This window comes from Acinonyx jubatus, chromosome E4 (assembly GCF_027475565.1).
Source record: "Acinonyx jubatus isolate Ajub_Pintada_27869175 chromosome E4, VMU_Ajub_asm_v1.0, whole genome shotgun sequence".
Lineage (NCBI taxonomy): Eukaryota > Metazoa > Chordata > Mammalia > Carnivora > Felidae > Acinonyx > Acinonyx jubatus.
Window position 1 is genome coordinate 3929051 of NC_069395.1, and position 22448 is coordinate 3951498.

General features: G+C 51.2%; 1 long non-coding RNA gene and 1 other non-coding gene across 2 annotated transcripts; one reads left to right on the plus strand and one right to left on the minus strand.

Annotated features, from left to right (window-relative positions):
• Nucleotides 1-10647: 10647 nt before the first annotated feature.
• On the minus strand, nucleotides 10648-10721 carry TRNAR-UCU (transfer RNA arginine (anticodon UCU)). The gene has a single exon. It is a non-coding gene; the product is annotated as a tRNA-Arg (tRNA).
• Nucleotides 10722-10955: 234 nt separating this feature from the next.
• On the plus strand, nucleotides 10956-16536 carry LOC113596182 (uncharacterized). Its single transcript, XR_003416945.2, has 3 exons — nucleotides 10956-11393; nucleotides 12005-14526; nucleotides 15108-16536. It is a non-coding gene; the product is annotated as an uncharacterized LOC113596182 (long non-coding RNA).
• Nucleotides 16537-22448: the final 5912 nt, after the last annotated feature.

The following is a 22448-nucleotide window of genomic DNA, read 5'->3' on the forward strand; positions in this document are numbered from 1 at the left end:
CTCTCACCTGGCTCCACAGCAGCCCTCCTGGTTTTCTTCCTCTCTGACGGGCCTCATTTGCTGGCTTCTGCCTCCTGTAACGATTCCTTAAGTGACGGGGTCTTTGGGGCTCCTTCTTGGCCGTTCTTCCTTGTTCGCTCTACATTCCCCGAGCCCTTGACCACACCCCACACATCCATTTACTCTCGACAGGTGGGTGACTCCTAACTTGTGCCTCTGGCCCGATTTCTCTGCAGAGTGCCAGGTCCTCGCTGGCATACCTGCCCCCCCACGTGACAGGTCTCAAACTCAGCACATCCAAAGGGGGAACACTCGTCCCCCAGGCCCTTCTGAGAATCTGCGTCTTGTCCTGTACTCCATGTTTCACGAAGTGAAGCGTCCGTTCCCTCCTCTGCCCAACACAGAAAGCTGGGTGCCATCCTGGGCCATTCTCCTTCCCATCACCCTCCTACAACCAATTTCCAGCAAGCTTTCTCCACCCATGCAACCTCTCTCAGATCCATCAACTTCTCTCCGGTTCCACTGCCCTAATATAAGCCTGGCCCACATCACACATACTTTCGAACTCATGTCTGATCAGGCCTCGCCTCCATCCTGCTCCAAATATCAGCTAGAATAACCTTCCCAAAACAGAAATCTGAGTGTGGTCACCATCCCCTTACACATACACACTTAAAATCTTTCATTGGTTGGTATTTGCTCTATTTAAAAAAAATTTTTTTTTAACATTTATTTGTTTTTGAGAGACAGGAGAGACAGAGCATGGGCAGGGGAGGGGCAGAGAGAGAGAGGGAGACACAGAATCCGAAGCAGGCTCCAGGCTCTGAGCTGTCAGCACAGAGCCCGACGCGGGGCTGGAACCTGGGAACCACAAGATCATGATCTGAGCCGAAGTTGGACACCTGACAGAGGGAGCCACCCAGGCACTCCTGGTATTTGCTCTTAATATAAAATCTTGGAATAAAATCCAGAGGTGGGGGCCAGCGAAATGGGCGAAGGCAGTGCTGGGCATGTAATTTACAGCATGGTGAGTATAGTTAATAATTATTATATTGTAGATTTGAAAGTTACTACGAGAGTAGCTCTTAAAAGTTCTCATCACAAGAAAATAAAAATCCTAAGTACGTGTGGAAATGGAGGTCAACTAGACTCATTGTTAAGGGAAAAAAAACCCAAACACTTTAAAAAGGTTTATCAGCCTCTCCACAATCTGACTCTCAGACTTCTGCCCCTAGCCCACCCGGCATCTCTGTGTTCTCGCCTTCGGTCATGGGTTAATAGCTCTTCTTCCAGGAAGCCCTCCATAACTCTCTGGCTTCCAGGTAGTCCGTGGCACCGTCTGGACTTGTCCTAGCAGAGAACTCAGCAGAAGTCGGGACGATAATCAGTGTTTTACACACTATACAGCAAGCTCCGTCTGCCAAGACCAGTCATGACTGCCTCGTTGCCCCCGATGGCCCCCACCGGTTTCCAAAACTTCTGTCACAGAGCAGGCACTTAATGGAGACCAGCTGAGCAAATGAACGAACACCGCTTTTCCTGTGAATGAGTCAGTACGTCGCTCTGACTGAATTCCCTATGAGTCATGACTGAATTTGTATATGTAAAATGACCATAATTAAGAGTTGTTGACTGAATTGACGGCGAGGAAGCAATTAGAGCGATCTGTCCCAGAATTCTCCCATAGTGTCGGTTAATTTAAAGGAAAGAAATTACGGAATGAAAAGCTGGACACCAGGAGCAGTTTCGTCGTGGGACCTAAGCGCCCTGGAGAAAAAACGTTAACGGACACGGCATTCTGGGCCAGTTAGACTATAAAAAAGATCACTTACAGCCGACTAGAAGGGCCCTGAAGGGCCAGCTTGGACACCATGAAGAAATGCGCATCTAGTTGAGGAAACGAGGAGGGAAGTTGGGCACAGGAAGGGCTGGAGAACCAATCCCAGATCTGAGAAACTCCGAGAAGCACGTCTCATGGTCTGGACAAAGTTGGCCTCTGTAGCCTGGACTTCCCACACCTCTAACCAACACTCTTTTTCTTCCCCACGCTCTTTCCAGGTAAAGCTGACATTTTACTTGTCGTCTTTCAAAGAGGGATCACGGATGAGGTTTACAGACGACAAATGCCCTGAAACAAGGGGCGTGTGGTCTTTGGCCAAAACCAAGGCAGAAAAGAATGCATTTTGGTGTTCCTGCTTTAACACAAAGAGGAAGGTAAAGGAGATCTACGAAACGCCACTCCCGAATCAGAGGGTGCATGCCCCGGGCGAGAACGTGGACTCCCCAGAGAAGGAGGGCTGGGAAAACCCGGCTGGCGACGTTGCGAGTGCTTTCCAGCAGGTGGCACCCTGAAACAACTCATGCAAAACACAGGCGCCCACGCCCGTGAGTCACCTCTACATTGGAAGCATTAAAGTCACCTCCCCTTTGAGGCCTATACATTCTGATCACACGCTCGGGAGATCGTGGAGTCCGCGGCCTCCGTAAAGCACACACACACACACATGCGCGTAGGCACATTCCCCCGCCAGGCAAAAGAGGGGCGACGATACTGTATTACGAAAGCAAACACTAACAAGCCCGACGTACAAATGTGCACATAGAGGTACGTGAATGGAGTCTGTTTCTCTGGGCCAATCCGTCTCCTCCAAATGAGCTCTTAAAACCGTCCAGTGAACACTCCACCTCCCTGCTGCGTTCTCACTCTCTGTTCACAATGACCAACCCAACACCGTTCCACGTTCTCTTCAAACATCCACCGTCCTCCTGGTCCCTCCTTCTCTGACAACTCAATTTAAAAAAAGGAGGAGGACTTGGGGGAGGATGGCGTGGACTGGCTCCGCCATCAGGTGAGATCTCTTACCTTCCCGACGTCTCATCTGCACACACGTCCCTTTTGCACCCTCTGTCTGTGCTGGAGCCGTAAAAAAGGGGCCCCTGCCAGCTTCCCAGAGGTGACCCCTTCCCGCGTGCACGACATCCATTCGCCTCCACCTTCTCACAGACCCTGGCGATCATCCGTGCCCCGCTTCTCTCTCTCTCCCGAATATTCAAACTCTCCCTCTCAACAGTTTTCCTTCCCTGTGGATTTCAAGGGGCTCAAGTCTCTGCCACAAACTAAACGGGTGGGGGTCCAGATACAGGCTGGCCGTGAGCTGATCGCTGTCGAGATCAGGGACGGCCCCCTGATGCTCCATCCAGTCTATTTATGAAAGCGTCCGTAATCGGACACCTTAAAGTAGGAAAACAAGAAAGGTTTCCTTCTTTGGCTCCCCCCTGCCTTCCAGGTCACCAGCTTCTCGGCCACACTTCTGAGAGTGGCCTGGACCTTCTGAGCTCGTCCCTGCCGCGGTCGGCTGCGGTCTGGTTTCCTGTCTTGATGTCTCACAGACGCTGAGACGCCTCCCACCACCAACTGCCACGCCACTTGACCCAACGGTCATGTTAGTTATGACCGCTCTGGACACGTCAGTAACACGTGACGCTCCCCCAGACGCCTCCGTGGGCACTGCCTCCCCGGGCTTTGGGAGCGGTGCTCTTCCCGGTTCCTCTCCTCTCCTCCGTTCCTCTTCTCGATGCTGGAGTCGTCTTAGCTCGACCCCGGCCCCTCTCACGCGGCACCTTCCCCGGCTGACCTCACTCGCGCTTTTGGCCCCAAGTCCATCAACATGCCGCCGACTCCCCAGATCAGATCAGCAGGTCAGACCCGACCTCATGCAGACCCGACATCTCTTGGTCATCTCAGAAGCACCTCAAAATGAGAAGCCCAAAACTGAGCTCGCCGTTTTCTACCCCAACCTGGCCTTCTTGCCGTGTTTCTTATCCTGGTCAATGGGACGAAAGCCAGAAATCGTAGAGCCGCCCTGGACAAGGCCTTCCTCTTTCTATCATTTCCAATCTGTCACCAAATCCTGCACATTTCAGCTCACACGTAGCTCCACAACCCATCTTCTTGCCTCTGTCTCCACCGTCGTCCCCGCCAGAGCTGCTCCTCGGTGCCGCCCCGGTGGTGACTCTCATCAGCTCCCCCTCTCTCCTGGCTCCTTCCACGCTGTTCTCTGACCTGCAGCCGGAGCCAGCTTCCTAAAATGCAAATCTAATCATGCAGTTCTTTAGCTTAAAACTCCCGGTGGTTTCCCCCTGTTTTTCAGAAAAGGACAAAACCCGCTGTAGTTCCCACCGGGTCCTGTGGGGTCAGCCTCCCGCCTCTCTCTCTGGCTCTCTGACTCCACGTCGCCTTCCTTCCACCTGCCCCTCCATGGCGTGACCGCCCTCGCCTCTCTTCATCCGCTCTCTGTCACCGCAAGACCCTGGCACCCCCTGTTCCTCTGCCTGGGAAGCTCCTTCCTGCATTCTCTGCCTCATTGTTTCCTACTGATCTTTGGGACTCAACTCCAGAGTCACTGCCTGGAAGCTTTCCTGGCCTCCAAGAAGAGGTCAGCTCCTCACTGCAGACTTGCTCTGCCCCAGGGATCATCCTTTCACTCACAGCCACAATTTAAAAAAAATTTTTTTCATTGTATTTATTTTAGAGAGAGAGAGAGAACAGGGGAGAGGGGCAGAGGGAGAGAGAGACAGAGAGAGAGAGAGAGAGAGAGAGAGAGAGAAGGAATCCCAAGCAAGCTCGGTGCTCAGTGCAGAGCCCAACGTGGGGCTCGATCCCACAACCACGGGATATTGACCTGAGCCAAAATCGAGACTCGGATGCTCGACTGACTGCACCACCCAGATGCCCCCGTAGCCTCAACTTCATGTGTCACAATGTGTCTCTTCTGCTCGGCAGAGTATCCCAGCACCTGGCTCAATGCTTGGCACAAAGTGGTTACTAACTACACATTTTTTGAATGAGAAAATGGATTAGTGTTTATTCCCCGTCAGGTTTCTAGCTCCTTAACCTGTCTCTAGATTCTCTTCCCCTTCATCTCTGAGTGGACGCTCAGTTCATAAGCTCATTTTTAATCTGAACGTATTTCTTTGCTTTTATAACTCGGGCACGCCAGGCATCACTTTTACTGTCAGAGTTAAGACCGGCTAGTTATCTTTCGCCCTTAACAAGTGCAGATCTAACAAAGTAGAACCCAAAGTTTGCACTAGAACGTAACACAAAGCAGAAGACTTGAAGGAAATGCCGAACTTGGCCAAAGCCACCGTAGGCTCCGCTCCCGACACCTGGGGGTAAGCCACCGCCCTCCTCCGCTGTCAGGAGCACACTTAGGGACAAGTGTTTTGAAAACACTGTTAGAAGTTTGCGCATCAATAGAAAAGAAAAAAAGTCTTGTATCCCTACAAGATACATGTACTTGGTTCCACGCCGTCTGCTGTCCTGGATGGTACTATTTCTCTCCTCAAAAGCGGCCTGCAGATGTAGCAAAAGAAAGAAAAGATAACGAGGGGCTGTGAGTGATTCCCAGGTGACACTCCTCGGAGACCAGAGGTGGGTCTTCCACAGGGAACGATCCCAGGAAGGGCCCCGGCCAGGACCCCAGTGGCCACGTTCCGGTCTCTTCTCCCTGCACCACGGGGATGGACACACCTGCCTCATCCCAGGCTTCAAGGCCGTGCATCGCTCACAAGAGAGGCTTCACAGGTCTGTTCCCCGTGCTGCACAATGACTGCTACAAGGCAGGGTCCCCACAGTGACCACAGGGGAAGACGTGCTCTTGGAGGGCAACTCTATGCATTTCTCCCCTCCCCCCCCCCCCACCCAGCAATCCACTATGCCCGGGCATCTCCAAGGGACAGCAACAGGTGGCCCATGGCCAAGCCCCCCACATCCTCACCACGGTCTCCAGGAAACGAGGCTGATGGCTGTCCACAAACAAAGGAAGCTGGCATGTGTTTTGACTCCTACCGTGTGCCTAATTATCCAGACACTTTTACATTTTCCCTCGTTTCATTCTAGGTGTTACTTGGCTGCTCTCCAGATGAGGAAGTCAGGGCTCGAGACGCCTAGTGCACACCCAGGGTCACACAGACGGTAAGCAGCCGGACCTCAGACAGAGACCCAGGTCCGTCGACCTCAGGCGGTCGCCTCTTCCGCTAAGCTCCTCTTCCAGCGCCTCCTATCGTATCCCCCGTGCTCCCTCCGTTCTCTCCAGGGAGCCCTCCTCAGAGCTCTCAGTGGAACAGCATTATCATCACAGAGGCATAGAGATCCACCCGCTAAGGAGGACACTGAGAAGTTGAAAGACATCCTGTTCCATTGTAATTTACAGAAATCGCTAAGGACGTAAACACCGAAATAATGTTTGGGGGAGGAAGTTCCATTTGCTATGCCTTTTAAACACAAACAAAACGAACATTTTTGCTAGTAGGTGACAACCATTGTAATGGCAATAAATAAAAGTAATTAGTTCTCAGGCAAAATGTAAGTGATCCAGGCCCGCTCGGCTCTCCAAAGCTGATAAATCACTTTTGTAGGTGGATGTTGTTCCAAAACCCTCCTCCGCTGGTGCAACGGGCACCAGCACTTGGGAACCACCGCGCCACGCCTCCCCGCTTCCAGAAGGCTTTGCCTCCAGCAGACCTGCAAACACGCCCCTGTCCCCAACCACACTAGTCTCCATCAACAGCCAAAATTAGCCTTGTAACATGGAAACCAGATCCCTGCACTCAACTGCTCAAACCCACTGATGATTCTCTTTAACACAAAGGAGAGCCTGACCTACAAGCCTGACGTCTGGAATTGCCCCGAGGAAGTGTTTGGGAATCTGCTGTAACTTCTGGTAACAACCGGGCACCACAACTAGCTGTAGACGAAAGGGCCCCTGGGGTCCCGCGTCCTGTGATGGGCAGGTGCACCTCACACAATGGAGATTCACCTCCTGTGGCGAGGTTCTTCTGGAAGACCTATTGGAAAGCTAGCTGATGGTATCTGGGCCTAGAATTTCACTTGCTTTTACATACAAATGCAGAGAGCTTTCTGCATGGTTTAAAGCGTCCTCAATTACGCCTGAATGCAAAATGCTGCAATCTTTGCGAGGAGACTGAATTTATCTTGATCACAAATTTATCAGCAGTGCTCACCAGTTTGAAAAGCCACAACACTGCTGGTACGTGACATCCCTCGTGATGCCTAAGTCAGCCACGAGGCGTGCCTGCATTGGTCTGTGAATACGTGATAGCTGTCGTGCCACAGGTGATTCTTCGTGTAACTGTAAGACTGCCAGTGTGCTGTATGTATCACTTATTGTACATTTCTTTCCTTTCATTTTTGTCTTATATTACAAAGACATTAAACTGACTTACTACTGTGCGCAGGAAGGTTACGCTACCTATGAATTTCATCCCAGGAAAGTAAAGAAGCGAGCAAATACCGGGCGTACTATGCAAGGCAGAGTTGGGCGTGACAGGGCTGAGAACCTCACCCTCTATGACATGCCCCATAGGCAACCCTGAGCCAACCTCCCCATCTCTCCCTCCGCTCCAGCCACTGACCTCGGTGCTTTCCTCCAAAGCCATCCAGCTGGCGCCCCCCTAAGGGTCTCTGCTGTGGCTCTTTCTCTGTTTGGACCGCCCATTCTCTGGTCTAGTTGATCTCTCTGGTTTCACTCATTCTTCGTTCAATGTCACCTCCTGCAAAAGTCTTCCGTGGCCACCACGCCTCACATCACTCTACCTTCTATCATCAGTTAGGTTCTTCCAGCAGGTACATTGACCTACAATTCTTTCATAGTAATATTCGCTCACCCAACCCTTATCTCTGCCATGGGAACACGCACTCCATGCGGGAAGCAGGCAGTGCTAATGTGGATCCTGGTGGGTCATGGGAAGTGGCACGACATGGGAGCTTGATGAATATTTGTAAAGTTAATGAATTCATGCATGAAGATACTGCTTGTGCCCCTGATCCCTGAAGCTACATTTCTTTCTCTCCCATCTACATAATTTATAGCCAATCTAAGTCAGCATTAATTCTTTAAATATATCCATCAAATGCCTACCATATTTCAGGCACTGAGAATACAATAATAAATAAGACACATCTTGCCCACATACTCTGTAATTAATGACCACCCCCAGCACCTCTGAAGCATTTGAGTCCTCCAGGAAAGTGACTTTCAAAGAAACCACTGATTTCTATTGTAGAGTCTGAGGCTCTTTACAATACAGCCATTATGATATTCATAAATCAGAAGTCATCCCCCACCTATTCAGAAAAAGCTATTATCACACATAAAGAAACTTCTACCAAAGTGAAAAGTCTTGCCCCCCAGTCCTTATGATACCCTTCTTCAAGTTCCCAGGACACCCCTTCCTCAGAGACTGAGGTAGCTGAAGGCTGGGTGATGTGTGAGTAAGTGGAAGCTTCTAGTTCCCTTGAGCGGTGGAGCTAGCAGGTACCTCTACCTACCCGGCTGAGACGAAGCTCCCAGCTAAGGCACAGAGAGAACGGTTGCTCTCTGAAGGACCCCACCTGCACAAAGGTCCAATCTATCCTCTTTCTTGGGGAGCACAAGTCAATGTCGGCCCCAGATGATGGCTCACCGCCACCCTGGACGTTCTGGACAGGGGCTGACCATTGAGACCCTGACCTTTCCCTACTCTGAAGCCAGGCACGCTTTCCGCATGCCAAGGGGAGACAGAAAGCAAGCCCAGAAGTGACATAGGCTATGTATTTGTGCAGAGTCGTACCATGGACTTTCTCATTCAGTTTGCCATCTGGAGGACACAAAGAGCAACCTTGTCATTACAAATAAGCAGTTCAAGTTCAGAGAGGTGTTCTTCAACCAAGATCTTCTAATTCCAAGGTAGGAAATGGAAATGGCTGGCTAAAATCATGTTTGGGGGCTGTCCACAGGCTTCAGTCCTCACCGGTATCGAGCCTCACCTGAGGGGCTGGGCTACATTGCACCCTGATCAAACATTTGAACAAATCTCAATCCAGTGCCCACTTGGGCACACGTCCCCTCCCCGTTTCCACCCCTAAACCCTCACCCCCACAATTTCATGAAGCCTTTATTCCTAGAAAACCTCTAGAACGGAGCAAGCCTTGGAACCGGCCATAATGCATGTGCACCGTTGCCCCAACTTTGAACAGTGATAGAGCGACAACCTTCCTACTTCTGATGGTGGACCAGCCACGTTCCAACGGAACGATGAAGGGGACCCCGGGTGACATAATATTCTGGACATGGGTGAAAAAGGTGACATGGGCCCCTTTGCCAAACTCCCTCCCCACCTCATCCCCCACGCAATAATTCTTTCCCTCAGAGCTTAAAGCAAAAATATCTAGGATGAGCAGGGCTAACAATAAAGAAAGACTCCAGAAGGGTCTGCCCAGGAATTTCTGGTCCACACCGGTATCCTCCGAAGGGCACGTCCGTGGGGCTGTTGGAGGTAGTGAATACCTGAGCTGGTGTTCTTCCAAAAGGACTCAGAAGGGTAAAGCCTTGTGGGCTCTTCTTGCGAGAATTCTAAGTTTCTGTAAAGCACTATCCCACTTCAAATGAAGTTCAGGAGTTTCAATTTGCTGCAGACGTGCAGGTGTCCCAAAGGCTCCCGCCAGAGTCCTCCTATCTGCCCTATCAGCTCCCACCTCTTGGCATGGTTTGGCGGCACCCTGTGTGGACTGGCCCCCTCACCCCACGCCAGCTTCCTGGAGCCTGAGTGCAGGGCTGCGTCCGCTGGATGCCCGTGCAGAGCCCCACGTAGGAGAGATACTGACTCCCCACCCCAGCAGAGGGAGGAGAGCTGTGTGGTGTGTCTCAGGTTTCCTGGGTTCAGCTGGGGTGGAGGTCACGTCCAAGCATGGGCGGCTCACTCTGACTAATAGGCTGGAGCTGCAGTACGCCAGGGGGAGAGAGCCCGCCCAGCCCAGAGTAGAAACCCAAGCTCCCAGCCTTGCTGAATGTGGCCGTGAGATGAGGCAGGGCAGGAGAGCAGAAGGGAAAGGAGGACGAGGAGGGGTGAGATGTCCTGACGGCGACGGGGAGTTCCGGAAATAACACCCACACGCCACCCTCAGAGTCTGCCCTGCAGACAGGAAAGGCTACCAACTTTTTCCCCAGGCGCAGGAGACCTCGGAGTTTCCCGGACAAGTCCGTCTGCCATGGATAATCCGTGTGCTGCTGTGCGGTTTACTCCACGAAGACAGAGCGATGACCACATCTCACCTTGTAGACGAGAAAGTGGGTGAAGAGCTTTAGCACGGAAAGCTCCAGGAATGACAATGATGGTGAATAAATTGTCCTCTGCATGACCCCACCCGCCCCTGAGCCACCCCGGGCAAGGGGACCCTTACCATTGAGGACAGCTGGACGTTTCCTCAGGGGCATATGGGTCAGTCTGCCTGTTTGAGTTCTCAGACGAGAAGGAGGGAACCGCAGTGGTCCCCGAACCCGTGCCCTGGCACCCTGGTCCCTGCGTGCCCGTGGATGGTCCTAGGAGGCAAAGGATTCAATGGCTGTGTCAGTCGGGCCGAGCAGAGAGAAGCAGCAGACATCTGAGCCTCCGCTAGACAATGAAAATCCGTAAGGGAGGAACAGAGAAAGCATGAAGAGGGAGGGAAGGGAAAAGGAGAGGAGGTCCACGATTCCCAAGGAAAGAGGTTTCCTTTCTCTTCCCCAGAGCCTCCAGGGAGAGATAAATGTAATTATCAACCTAGCATGACAGCACGCAAAATAAAAGAGGCACCTGCCAGGTGACCATCTCTGCCGGGACTCGAACCCGGAACCTCTGGATTAGAAGTCCAGCGCGCTCGTCCATTGCGCCACAGAGACCTCACCACACACACAGCATCAGCACCAGAACTGAAAAAGCACATACCTTCTGCATCACCAGCCATCTCGGGCATCCTGCTCTCTCGAGCGGTGGGGGGGCAGGGACAGCTGGAAAATCTGGAGTGGAGATCCACCCGCAGGCTCCGTCAAAGCTTTTCCCAGTACCGTGGGTCCTGGGTCCTCAGAGGACTGGAGGACCGGGGCGGCAGTCGTTTTCAGTCCCAGAAGCTCCGATGGGGCAGGATGGAGCTGGAGCCTGGGCCCCTTCCTCTCCATCCCCAGGGAGGAGGCAGGAAAGGCTCTCTATTCTCATGCTAATTAGCAAAGCTCACCCAGCCCAGCCAGGGAACCAGGGACCAGGTCTACCGCCACCCCTCTCCCTCGCTGTGGTTTCATCCCACCCGGATGCTCTCAGACAGGGGCTGGGCAGAGCTGGGGGATCCAGGGAAGCCCTCCTTTCCCGAGACAAAGGACCTGCTCCCGTAAAGAGACAGCGTGAAGGCGGAGGCAGCACCAGGCGGGGAAGCCGGGCTCCGGGACACCGGTCCAGCTCTCAGCCCTAAGAGCTGCACCCGTCAACCCGTCAAGCCCAGGAAGAGATAGCCAGGGTCTGATGTGCTATGCCTTCAGCATCTCCCCTGGAATTATGGATGAGGAAGAGACGGAAGTGTGGTGAGTGTGTGTGTGTGTGTGTGTGTGTGTGTGTGACAGAGAGAGAGGAGGGTGAGAGTGGCAGCTCCCTAATGAAATACAGATGGTCCTCGCACAGCCCTCGGCGATCACCTACCTGCTCCCCTCCCCCACCTTCCCTAGCTCCCAGTCTGCCCTCCTCTCTTCCCAGGACCCCCGGATTTAAAGATTGGGGCTTTCTCAGCTGCTGGGCTTGCCTGAGGCATCCGAGGACAATCAAATGGGCCAGCCCTCCGTAACCACACACAAAGATCTCCACACCCAGCCCAGATCCAGGAAAACAGTTCCTAGTTTTAAAAGGCTCCTTGGGAGGCTACAGTTGCTAATCACTATAGGTCACAGTGTCCCCCCCCACCCCAGGGCTGGTTCTTCTGAATGTCTAATCCAAGTCGTTCCCACCTCAGCTTCTGCTCTTTTTCTCTCGTTTGACTGCCAGACACATTCAGGGGACAGTTGCCCTCCGTGCTCCCAACAGCAATGCAATGATTTAAAGACCGACTCGGTGTTCCCCACCCCACTCCCACTTAAAAGGTTACAATACAAGCAGAGAGCTGACTCCCCCACCTTCCCTCTGTGTGTGCGTCTATTCCCAGCACTCGACACCACCGACTGACTCCCATCACAGTCTAAGGCCATTTCTAACCCGCGAGGCCGGCTGATGGTCAAGTGAAGGACGATGTGACAACACAACGTTCTTGGACTGGAAGATCTCGGAGGGCCCTGAGAACTCTAAGACTCACCCTCCCCTGGCCGTTCAGTTCACACAGCCCCAAGGAGGAGATCTGGGCAAGCATGGGACCAAGGTGAGTCAGTCGGGTCAGGGGGCCAGGAGAAGACCAACACCTGGGAAGAGCCAGCCACCCAACCAAGCTTGCCTTCCCCGCCCCCAGGACCTAGAGGCAGAGAATAGGCCTTTCTTAATACACCTACCCTAGACTACTCCAAGAACATGACACGCAGAACTCAAAGCTGGCCAGCTATCACAATACTTAGGTTGACCAGTGACAAGATGCCAGTCAAAGGGCTAGTCAGGAAGCCTCGGGTGCCTGTAGAGGGAAGCTCAACCTCCCAAGCCAGCCAGGAACCACGCGAATGCAAAACAGGTCCTCAGGACATTTCCCATCAGGCTCCACCAAAGTTCTCTTGGGCGCAGACCCACGCCCCCCACTCTTCATAAAGATGGCGTCCTATACCCAAATCTGCCTGTCCCGAGCTTTGCCCAAAGGTTCGTTGCCTCTGAAGAGGTCACGTGTTCTCCACACCCTGAATGAAGAGTCCCAGCTCCCCAGCACTTTCCAAGGGCCCCATTCATTGCGTGCAATGCTCTTGCTTGGTGCTGGGGATACCATGATGAGGGAAAATAATGGCACGGTCTTGCCCTCAAGGACCCTGTGGGCAAATTGCAGCATAGGAACTATTCTGAAAGATGTACAGGAGAAAAGCCAAACTCCGTCTTATGGCCCACCGAATAAGGTGTCAAGTTTTCCAAGTTCACACGAAGATTCAGCTGCAGTAGCAAACTGCAGCTGACTTGCCCCGAATCCCTGCGGAAATGAACTTAACAGCCTTCCACTTCCCCAGGGTAAGTTGGGGGCAATGATAAGTGCCATGGATAAAGATTAGCTGTGACCTCATAGAGCAAGGTGTCGTCCCCTTCCTGCCTCAGTCCCATGAGTCACAAGTCTTGCCTCTGGTGCCTGAGTTGCCTCCTGCCTCTTGAATAACCTTCCTTTATCTTTCCCTCACCCCCACAGCAATCTCCCCATTCTAGCAAAACCCCCCTCCCAGGACCCCTTCTCCTCACGATCTCTATCAACAAAAATCCTCTGGACTGTCCAAGGTTTTTCTCAAATAAGGGACGTCTCTGACTTATCTAGCTTCACTTTATCATCCATAAATCAGATAAAGCTTCTTGATAAGTGTGAATAATGTCTCCAAACTGGATTTTTAATTTAAAAATGAGGAGGGAAACCATCAAAGAAAGCGGTGGTTGTAACGAGGCAGGAAAGGTGAAGTTAAGTCATTCCCAATGATTGAGGACAGTACGTCTTCTTCTTTTAAACTAGGTACACCATTTGTGTTTATGCAGACCCTTGAGAACATGAGTCCATTCCTTTTCCAAAAAATGTTTTGCACTGATTTAATTCTCCAAAGATCCATGACTCAAACATTACGCATGCCTCTAACTGAATACCACTCTTTGACCCCACAGACACACCGGTGATGCTCATACATTATTTCATTCATAAAGTGTTGCTGGGATACAATACGATAAATGCCAAAAGAAAAAAGAAAAAAAATCTCCCATTGGCCCAGGAACAAATAAAATTAAATCCTACACCCTACTGTGGTCTTGCTCACAGCTTCCCTAGGGTGCCTGTACCCATCAGCCCGTGTTTTAAATGCTAAGGGATTCAGATGGAATGAGACAGTTGAAATAGACGTTTGGACCATACAGCCCTTACCCATGATGGCCTCATCTTGCTGTGCCTGCTCTGTCCCAAACCTATTCCTTCACATCCACGGTGGGCACATCCTCTAAAAGTGGTATGTCCCTACTTCAGCAACCTCCCTATTTTAGCCCCCTTCACCCCTCTGCTAAGCACCTTCCAGGGAGGCCGCAAAGGAGCTCTGAGAAGTCAGAGCTTCCTCTAAGAGGGAAGAAGTGCAATGATCCAGGTAATTAGTGGGCCTGCGAATCAAGCCAAAAGAGGACAAATAAGGGCAAATTCTACCTGAATCATCACATCCTAGATTCCAAGTCTAGCACAGCACAATGGGTTACTCTCAAGACTCCCCAAGGGGAGACCTGGACCCAGGCTGTCTGGACAATGGACCGTACCTCCAGGGACGAGTCAAGGTCAGAGGAGTCCACACAGAGGTCCACCCTCAAGGGAGTCTGAGGAATGGTGAAGAATCCGGAGATGGAATCCAGGAAACTGTAGAGAATTCTAGAGAGTGTGTTCCAAGGATATAAATTCTCTCTTTGGTCAAGAAGCACGAGGAAGCCAGCAGCATTTAATGAACAGACAGGCAGCGGGCCATCAGGCCCCACCAGCTCTTTCTGGGAATTTGGAGGGAGACGTTCTCTCTGCTTCGCCCCAATTTCCCAAAGGTGAGTTACTTCCCGGGGCTACCTACCCCTCGTTCCTCCTCTGCTCTCTCTACGCCTGCGGTTCTGACCCTAAGCCACCATTCTCATGCGTTCGGTACCAGCTCCCCGGTCCCGTCTCCTTACGGTGTCTTCTTGTTGTCGCCTCCATTTCTCGTCTTCTCCAGGGCACGTCACCCTTAGTCACGTCCTGACTTACATGCCCCTCCCACTCTGTCCGTACCTCTGCACACTCCTGTCCGTACCCTTTCTCCCCACTTGCCGTGTGCACTTGGCACTCTCCAATCTTTCCCCCACTGGGTCTACTCTGTGGCGTGCCCCGTTTCTTGGCCACACCCCCACCTGTTCTCATCTGGGGTCCATCTGTTCCAAACACTACTGTCCACACTCCCCACTCCTGGCCTCCAGCACGCTCAGCCCGCTGCTGCTGTCCCTGTCACTGCGCCACCAGCCATGAGGCTCTCTGCTCCCCAGGCCTCTGAGCTCCTCCAACCTCGCACTTGCTCACTGTGCTCTCGTCGCTTGCTCTGAAGTCTTGATATGTTCCCTCCTTCACCATTAGGCCCTCTCTTCCTTTCCTCTAGATTTCGGTCTCCAGGCTTCTTCCCTTTCCCCCGCTGCCCAGATCTCTGCCGCCTCCTAAATCTTCGGTCTACGGTACCTGTTCTTCTGAGTCTCCTTCCAGCCCGTCCATACGGTGCCAGATTCCTGTCCAGAATGACCTGCTGGTCCTTCTCTCCACCATGACCACGTCCAGAAGTCCAAGGAGCTCCATGCCGTCCCACACACCTGTGTCTGCTTTGCCTGCCTGGGACTCCGTGCTCCATGCGCTGCTGGCTTTAAAACTGGGGGCCCCGATTGGGCCTGTTGATCGCCCGGCACTGAGTGGCCACGGGGACGGGCTGACAACCAGGTCACTTAATCTTCAGTTACCACAGTGACGTGGTCCCTAAGAGGGCAGATGTTCTAGGCCAGAGGCCAAAGAGTTGGAAGACGGCCCCTTAAAGCATCAATGACTCTGGTCACAGGCCCAGGGGCGGGAGAACATCAGTTATGCCCACTGTTAGGAGTAAAGGGGCTTTCTTGGTCTCCGGCCTCTGCCACAGCTTGTCTCCCCGTCCAGCCAGCAAGCAGCCTTGAGGGGAACATCAAGTTCACCCCGTAGAGCAGATCGACTCCACAGCAGCAAGAGAAGAAAGGTGTTCTGCCACCACGCGTCAGTTTGCACCAAACGTGTGACCGTGAGCATTTCAATCCCAGGGACCAAACCCGCCCTCGCACAGGGGCCTCTGTCTGAGAAATCAGGAGGGTCTGCAGCTCGTCCTTACCCAGCAGCCAGTCACTGCCCACCTGCCACGCAGGACTGGCCCTTCTCAGAGCTGTCCCCACACCAAAGACGGGGTGCAGGGGAAGCATTTTGACTTTGAGTAACCCAGTCGGTTGCCCTCAGGCTCCTCCCAAAGGAAATGGTTGGATTCTCACGGTCCTCCCTCCTGCTGTCTGTCAAGAGTCTAAGAAACAGTATTAGCAGGAGGCATAATGATGATAAGAGAATTTTTTTTAATTATTTATCTCATTTTATCATCAGCACTCTCTTAGATTGTGGAAAGAGTAACGACCGTGATCTTCCTTTTACAAAAGAAAAACCTTGATCAAGGACAGGCCGTGGCTGGCCCAAAGTCATCAGCCAGGAAGTAGCGGGGGGCTGGGCTCTGCCACAGGCAGGCAGGTGTCCCCGGGTGGTACCTGCTGAGAGACAGGGCACCCACGACACCGGTCTCGGACCTTCCCCGCAAGTCTCTTCCCTACCCTTACGATGGAGGGGAGGTGCCCCAGGGACAGGACAACAAGGAGGATGGGTGGGGGAAGGGCAGCACCCTAGATGGAGGGCAGCACCTAGTGAGGGTGAGCGAGCCCCCCAGCCCATGGTCTCCCCCCAGTGGCTCATTCTCTCTCGAGTCACCAAAGGTCAAAGCAGAGGAAACCAACTTCTAGATAAATGAGATGCTTTGCCCAGGGCTGCACCCAGCCCCAGGCTTGCTGACCTCTACTTCAGGGCTCTCCTTTTGCTACCATGGGGTCACTCCAACGGGGGTTTCTATACAGAGTGTGGGGAAGGGGACGGTATGTTTAGCCTTCAGTCGTCCCCGGAAACGGGACAACCAAAAGGATCAAGGAGCCTCGTCCTGGAATCACTGAGTGCTAAAAATGGAAAAAGACTTTTAAATAATTAAGTTTCATTTTTGACCTTATGTATTAGCTGAATTTTTACCACGCGATCTTATTACTTTTATAAATTAAAAAAAAAAAAAACTGGTTTGGAGATTAAATTGATAATGCTAAGTGGGTGAATGTTTGCTCTTTATTTTGTGTGTTTCTGTAGTCTATAATTTTTGTCAACCCTCTCCATCTGTAATTACATAGATTAGTAAACTCGTGCCCATAGAAATTAAATTACTTATCCAATATTACAAAAATAGACTAACTGCTGTGGTCCACTTGGAAAAATACAGACTTCAAAGGCAGGATTGAGCAAGGTTGGAGTCCCAGTGCGTCCGCTTACTGCGTGGTGAGGAGCACCTACATGGACCTCTCTGAGACTCGGATTGCCTGTTTATTTCAAAATGTGCACAAGTAATGCCTGCCTTCGGAGGCCACTACAAGGAATAAATGAGGGGAGGTGGCGAGAACCCCAGGGAGCCTCACGCCTGCAGTCTCTGTTTTCGCGGAGACCGGGCTGTAGGCTCAAGGTCTCCTTTCCTCGGCGACTCCAGCCTCGCTTGTGCCGAGATGTTCTTGCTCAGGTCACTAACCGCTTCCTGGTCATCAGGGTCAAGAGTGTCGCTTCACCTTTCTGCAGCATTTCGGGCCACACACATCTGTGCTCTCTCCTCTATACTTTGATAGGGCTCTCCTCCTATACCTTGGCTCCTCCTTCTCTGTCCCCTCACCGGGCCCTCCCCCTCCTTCTTAAATACCCGTGGCCCTAGGAGCAGAGGTTATCAGACCGCTGGCCCGACTGTCAGCAGCATTTTTATATTATTAAGTAGAAAAGAAGAGAAATGGCAGGACAGGATAGGGCAGAACAGAACAAGAAAGAGAACAGAAGAACGCATCAGCCTCTAAGAAGAGCGCGCATCGTTTCCGGAATGTTCGTTCCAGTGCTCCTGCAGGTGTTTGTGTGGACTCTTGTGTTCTAAGTCACGAGAAAATAAACGAATTGATTTCTTCTGTGGGTTGTGGTCGAAAGCACTGCCCTAAAGTATGCGTGGCCTCTCTTCTCTTCTCCTGTCTCCCCGAATGATCTGAAAAAGCACTGGCTGTGATGAGCCGAACATGCCCATTTCCACACCTACGGCCAGACGCCTCACCTGACACCCAGACCGGAATATTCTGCTGCCTAGACATAACACTCCCTACATGACTCACGGGCATTTCGACGGTAAACTGTACAAATCTGAACTTACATTTCCTCGTAAATCCTCTGCTCTTTATGACCTCCTAATTTACTTCATGGTAGCACCATCCACCTACTCGCTTATTAATTAATTTATTCTGCAAATCCACGAATGTGTGCTATAGGCCACGACACGTGCTAGGCACTAGGAACACAAAGACGCGGGAGACGTCACATCTGTCCTCGATAAGGGCACGGTCAGAGACAGAAAACAAACAGAATCCCAAAACAAAGCTGCCCAACTGTGGAGACACGTCCAGCATGCTACGATACTAGAGAACGTGGGTCCGAAGGTCTGAGGGTTTGCCCGAGCCACGGACGTAAGCTGCACAAAGTCAGAACAGTTGTTCACCGGAGCAAGAGGAGAGGCGGGGCCAGGGCGTGTGTGCGAGCACGTGCATACGTGTGTGCGTGTGTGCACACGTGTGTGTTGGGGACCCCGAGGAAGAAAGGCGCGCCAAGAAGAGAGGACAGCGTGATAAAGCTACACCTCACACCTCGTGCCTGTGTGAGAAACCACAAGAGATGCGGAGTCACTGAAGCCCGGAGTCCCAGGCAGGGGGTGACAGCCCGTGGCCGGAAGACCAGATCGGAGAGACCTTCGTACATCATGTTAAAGGACTTCAATTATTATCCCGCAGAAGCCAGAGGCCATGAAGGGTTCTAAGGAAGCGAGAACTGTGTTTTGGTGTGCATTTCACATAGATCACTCTGGATGCATGGGGTAGGTAATTTCGAGAGGGCCCAGCCAGGAGGCTTCAAGGTAAGTTATCACAGAGGTCTGCCCCCAGCAAGAGAACCGGCTACACACAGTGAACTAAAGGGAGAAGACGAATTTGAGAGGAGACTATGAGGGAGACAGGCTGGTCATCCAGGGCGGGGTCCGCCATGACGCCTTCGCACAAGTGCACGCTCAGGATTTCAGCAGCGGCTGTGATCAGCCTGTTCCCTCTCTGCAGCCCTGAGATGCATACACCCCTACCCCCGCACCCCCACTCCCACCCGCACCCCCGTCTCCATTGCTGCTTCTGGCCCACTGCAGACAGCGCATCCTTCGAAGGCAGGGCTATTCGAGTATTTGATTATTTTTTTTTTATTTCTTTAACATTTATTTAAAGACAGAGAGAGAGACAGAGTGCAAGTGGGGTAGGGGGAGAGAGGCGGGGGACACACAGAATCCGAAGCAGGCTCCAGGCTCCGAGCTGTCAGCACAGATTCCAACGCAGGGCTCGAACTCACAGACTTTGAGATCATGGCCTGAGCAGAAGCTGGATGCTTAACTGACTGGGCTGCCCAGGCGTCCCTGATTTTTAGTTTAATGTTTATTTATTTTTGAGAGAAAGAGACAGAGACAGAGCGTGAGCAGGGGAGGGGCAGAGAGAGAGGGAGACACAGAATCCGAAGCAGGCTCCAGGCTCCGAGCTGTCAGCACAGAGCCCGACTCGGGGCTCGAACCCACGAACTGCGAGATCATGACCTGAGCCAAAGTCAGTTGCTTAACCCACGGAGCCACCCAGGCGCCCCTATGTGAGTATGTTAATAACCCCTCAGTTTTCTCTCTGCAAGTGGCCCCTTCCCCTTCCACCCATCTGACACATGGCTGACAGAGCAATGGTGATCTTTCTGGGAGGCAAAACCCCTTGATGATCCTCTGGAGCCCCGAGAAGACCCTGACGGCCATCTACAAGTCTGATTCCTGCCCCTCTTTCCAACCTCATTTATTACCATTCCCCACCCACCTCCAGCCTCATGTTGCACAATGCCAAAATACTTACAGTTCCGTAAAATTAAAAACACAAAAACCCCCAAACTGTTCTGGTTCCACACTGATAAGCCCAGGGATGCGCTGTTTCCTCTTTCTAGAATGCTCTTCCCTTCTCCCCACTCTCGCGTCTGCTGGGGAGCCGCCCCTCCTCCTTGAAGAACCAGCCCAGTCACTTCCCTTTCTGTCTTCCCCATCTTCCCCGAGGTCCACCACTGCCCTAGCAGACTGGAGTGCACCCATCATCGCACCGTCCCCGCCCTTGCACACGGGGCTCTTAAAGCACAGAGCGCGAGGGGCTGTGTCCTGCCGGGGCAGGCGGGGTGGGGGGCAGGGGGCGGTGAGGAACTCCAGCCCCTTCTATCTTGTCAGTCTGAGCAGCATCTATCTGGCAGGTTCTAGCAGCTCAATGTACGTTTGCTGGGGGAAAATAAACAATTGCTAGAACAGGTCTCTGTCCTCCTGGCCCGGAGACTGTTCCAGAATACCACACTTCTTAATTTTTATAGTGGAAGAATTAGAAGGGAAGTCTTAGAAGGGGACCTGAGAGCTTGAGACTTTTTCTGCTGCTCTGCCTCCAGGTGGTGTTGAAACAGCCCACTTTCTCCAGGGCTCCAGTCTCTACACGCAGGGTCCTGAATATTCCCCACAAGATGGGTCCCAGAAGCTTAACCTCAACACAGCTTCAGCAAAACTAATCTTCCTCTGTCCCCAAACACTGCACCCCATGAAGACTGTCCTTACTCCGCAACCGCTTTCCGTGGTTCAGCCTTTTCCAGGTCAGTCACTCACACCTCCAAACTGAGAGCAGGCCTTGCCCTTTCCCTCTCTCGTTCCCCACAACCAACACCAGCCACGGCACCTCCTTTCTGTCCCAGTGCCGCCAACCCAGCTCAGAGCTGCTGGATTTCATTCCTGGATTTCTATGAACATCGTTTCACAGATTTCCTTAGAAGAAGCTTTCCAAATAAGTTTTTTACAGTGTTGTTTACTTTAGTCATCTCTGCATCCTGCGTGGGGCTCGAACTCGCGACCCTGGGGTCAAGAGTTGCACACTCTTCTGAGTGAGCCGGCCGGGTGAGCCCCTAAAATCTGCTCACCACAGAAGCACACAGTCACTCTTAGAAAGTGAACTACATCATATAAATAATTATAGCCCCCCTCCCGTATGCCTTAAACCTCACGCCCACTGCAGAAATCATAGTTTTCCGAGCTGCATATGTATCTGAATAATAAAAGCACTCATCAGATAGCTACCATGTGCCAGGCTCTAGACGAAGCCCTTCAAATAGATTCATTTATTTAAGCCTCACGTTACACAACCCTAAGGGAAATGTGCTATTATCATCCGCTCTACTCGCCACGCACAGAAAATAAAGCACTGAGAGGTTAAGCACCTTGTCCAAAGTCACACAGCCAGTAGCTAGCAATTCATATCCTTAAACACACATTTACGCGTAGATGAAACGGACCAGAGGCACGTATGTTGCTGTAGGCTTCTTTCCCGTTACACAAAAGGGGTAATAGCACGCATATTTTCTTGGTATTTTCGCCTAACAATACATCTTGGTTATCTTTCCATGTTGGTATGTATAAATTTACCTCATTCTTTTTAACTGTTATGTGTTATTACAGAGTACGGGCACAGTATAATTTATTTAACCAATTCACTATTGATGGGTACTTAGCATGTTTGCCATTTTTCACTACTGGAAACAATGGCATGATTCACATCCAGGCACATAAATTACGGCGCTCGTGTGTGACTAGACGTACAGCACAGATTTGTGGAAACGACACCGCCGGTATTTTAATTTTTAATTTTGATACATTCTGCCAAAACATCTCCAAGACAACTGTACCAATTTACATTTTCACTGACAATAAATGAATTTGCCTATTTCCCCAAACACTTGCCAACACTGGATACGATCCATCATTTTAATTTTTAACAATCGGATGGGCCTTTGATACTTTTTTAACAATCTCAGATCTCTTTGTTACTTTACCTTGTATTTCTCCAAATCCAAATGCAGCTGACCGTTGTTCAGATGTTTACTGGATGACTGTATTTCTTCTGAAAATTCCCACTCATATCCTTTGCTAATTTTCTATTGGATTGTTTGCCTTTTTATGTGTATTTATTAGATACTTTGCATGTTACCATGTAATACTTTGCTGTATGTATTGTAAATAAAATGTTTCCAGTCTGTCATTGACTTTTAAATTTTGTTCATGGTATCTACAATTAATCTTTTTTTTTTTTTTTTTTTTAAGAAAAACTAAGCAGTAAAACTTGTCAGTCCTTTCTTTCATGGAGCCTGGGTTCTTCGTCTGGCTTGGGCATGTCTTTGCCACTCCGAGAGTAAACACATTTTTTGTGTTTAGCAATGTCCTTTGGTTTGGTTTGTTTATAAAATTCAGTACTTCCATCCAGCTGAAATTCATTTTTGTATACGGTGTGAGGGAGGGCTCGACCTACCCCATCCCAACTTGCAAACAGATAACTGATTATTCTAATACCACTCATTGAAACAGCCCAACCCTCAGTCATTGATTAGAAGGGTGGTATATGATATACTGTATGATTCTTCATACACCAAATTCCCACATTAGTTTGTGACCATGCTCCCTCTCCTATTCCATCAGACTATTTGTATATTCCTGGGAAATACTTCAATGTTTTCATTGCTGTCATTTTAAAGT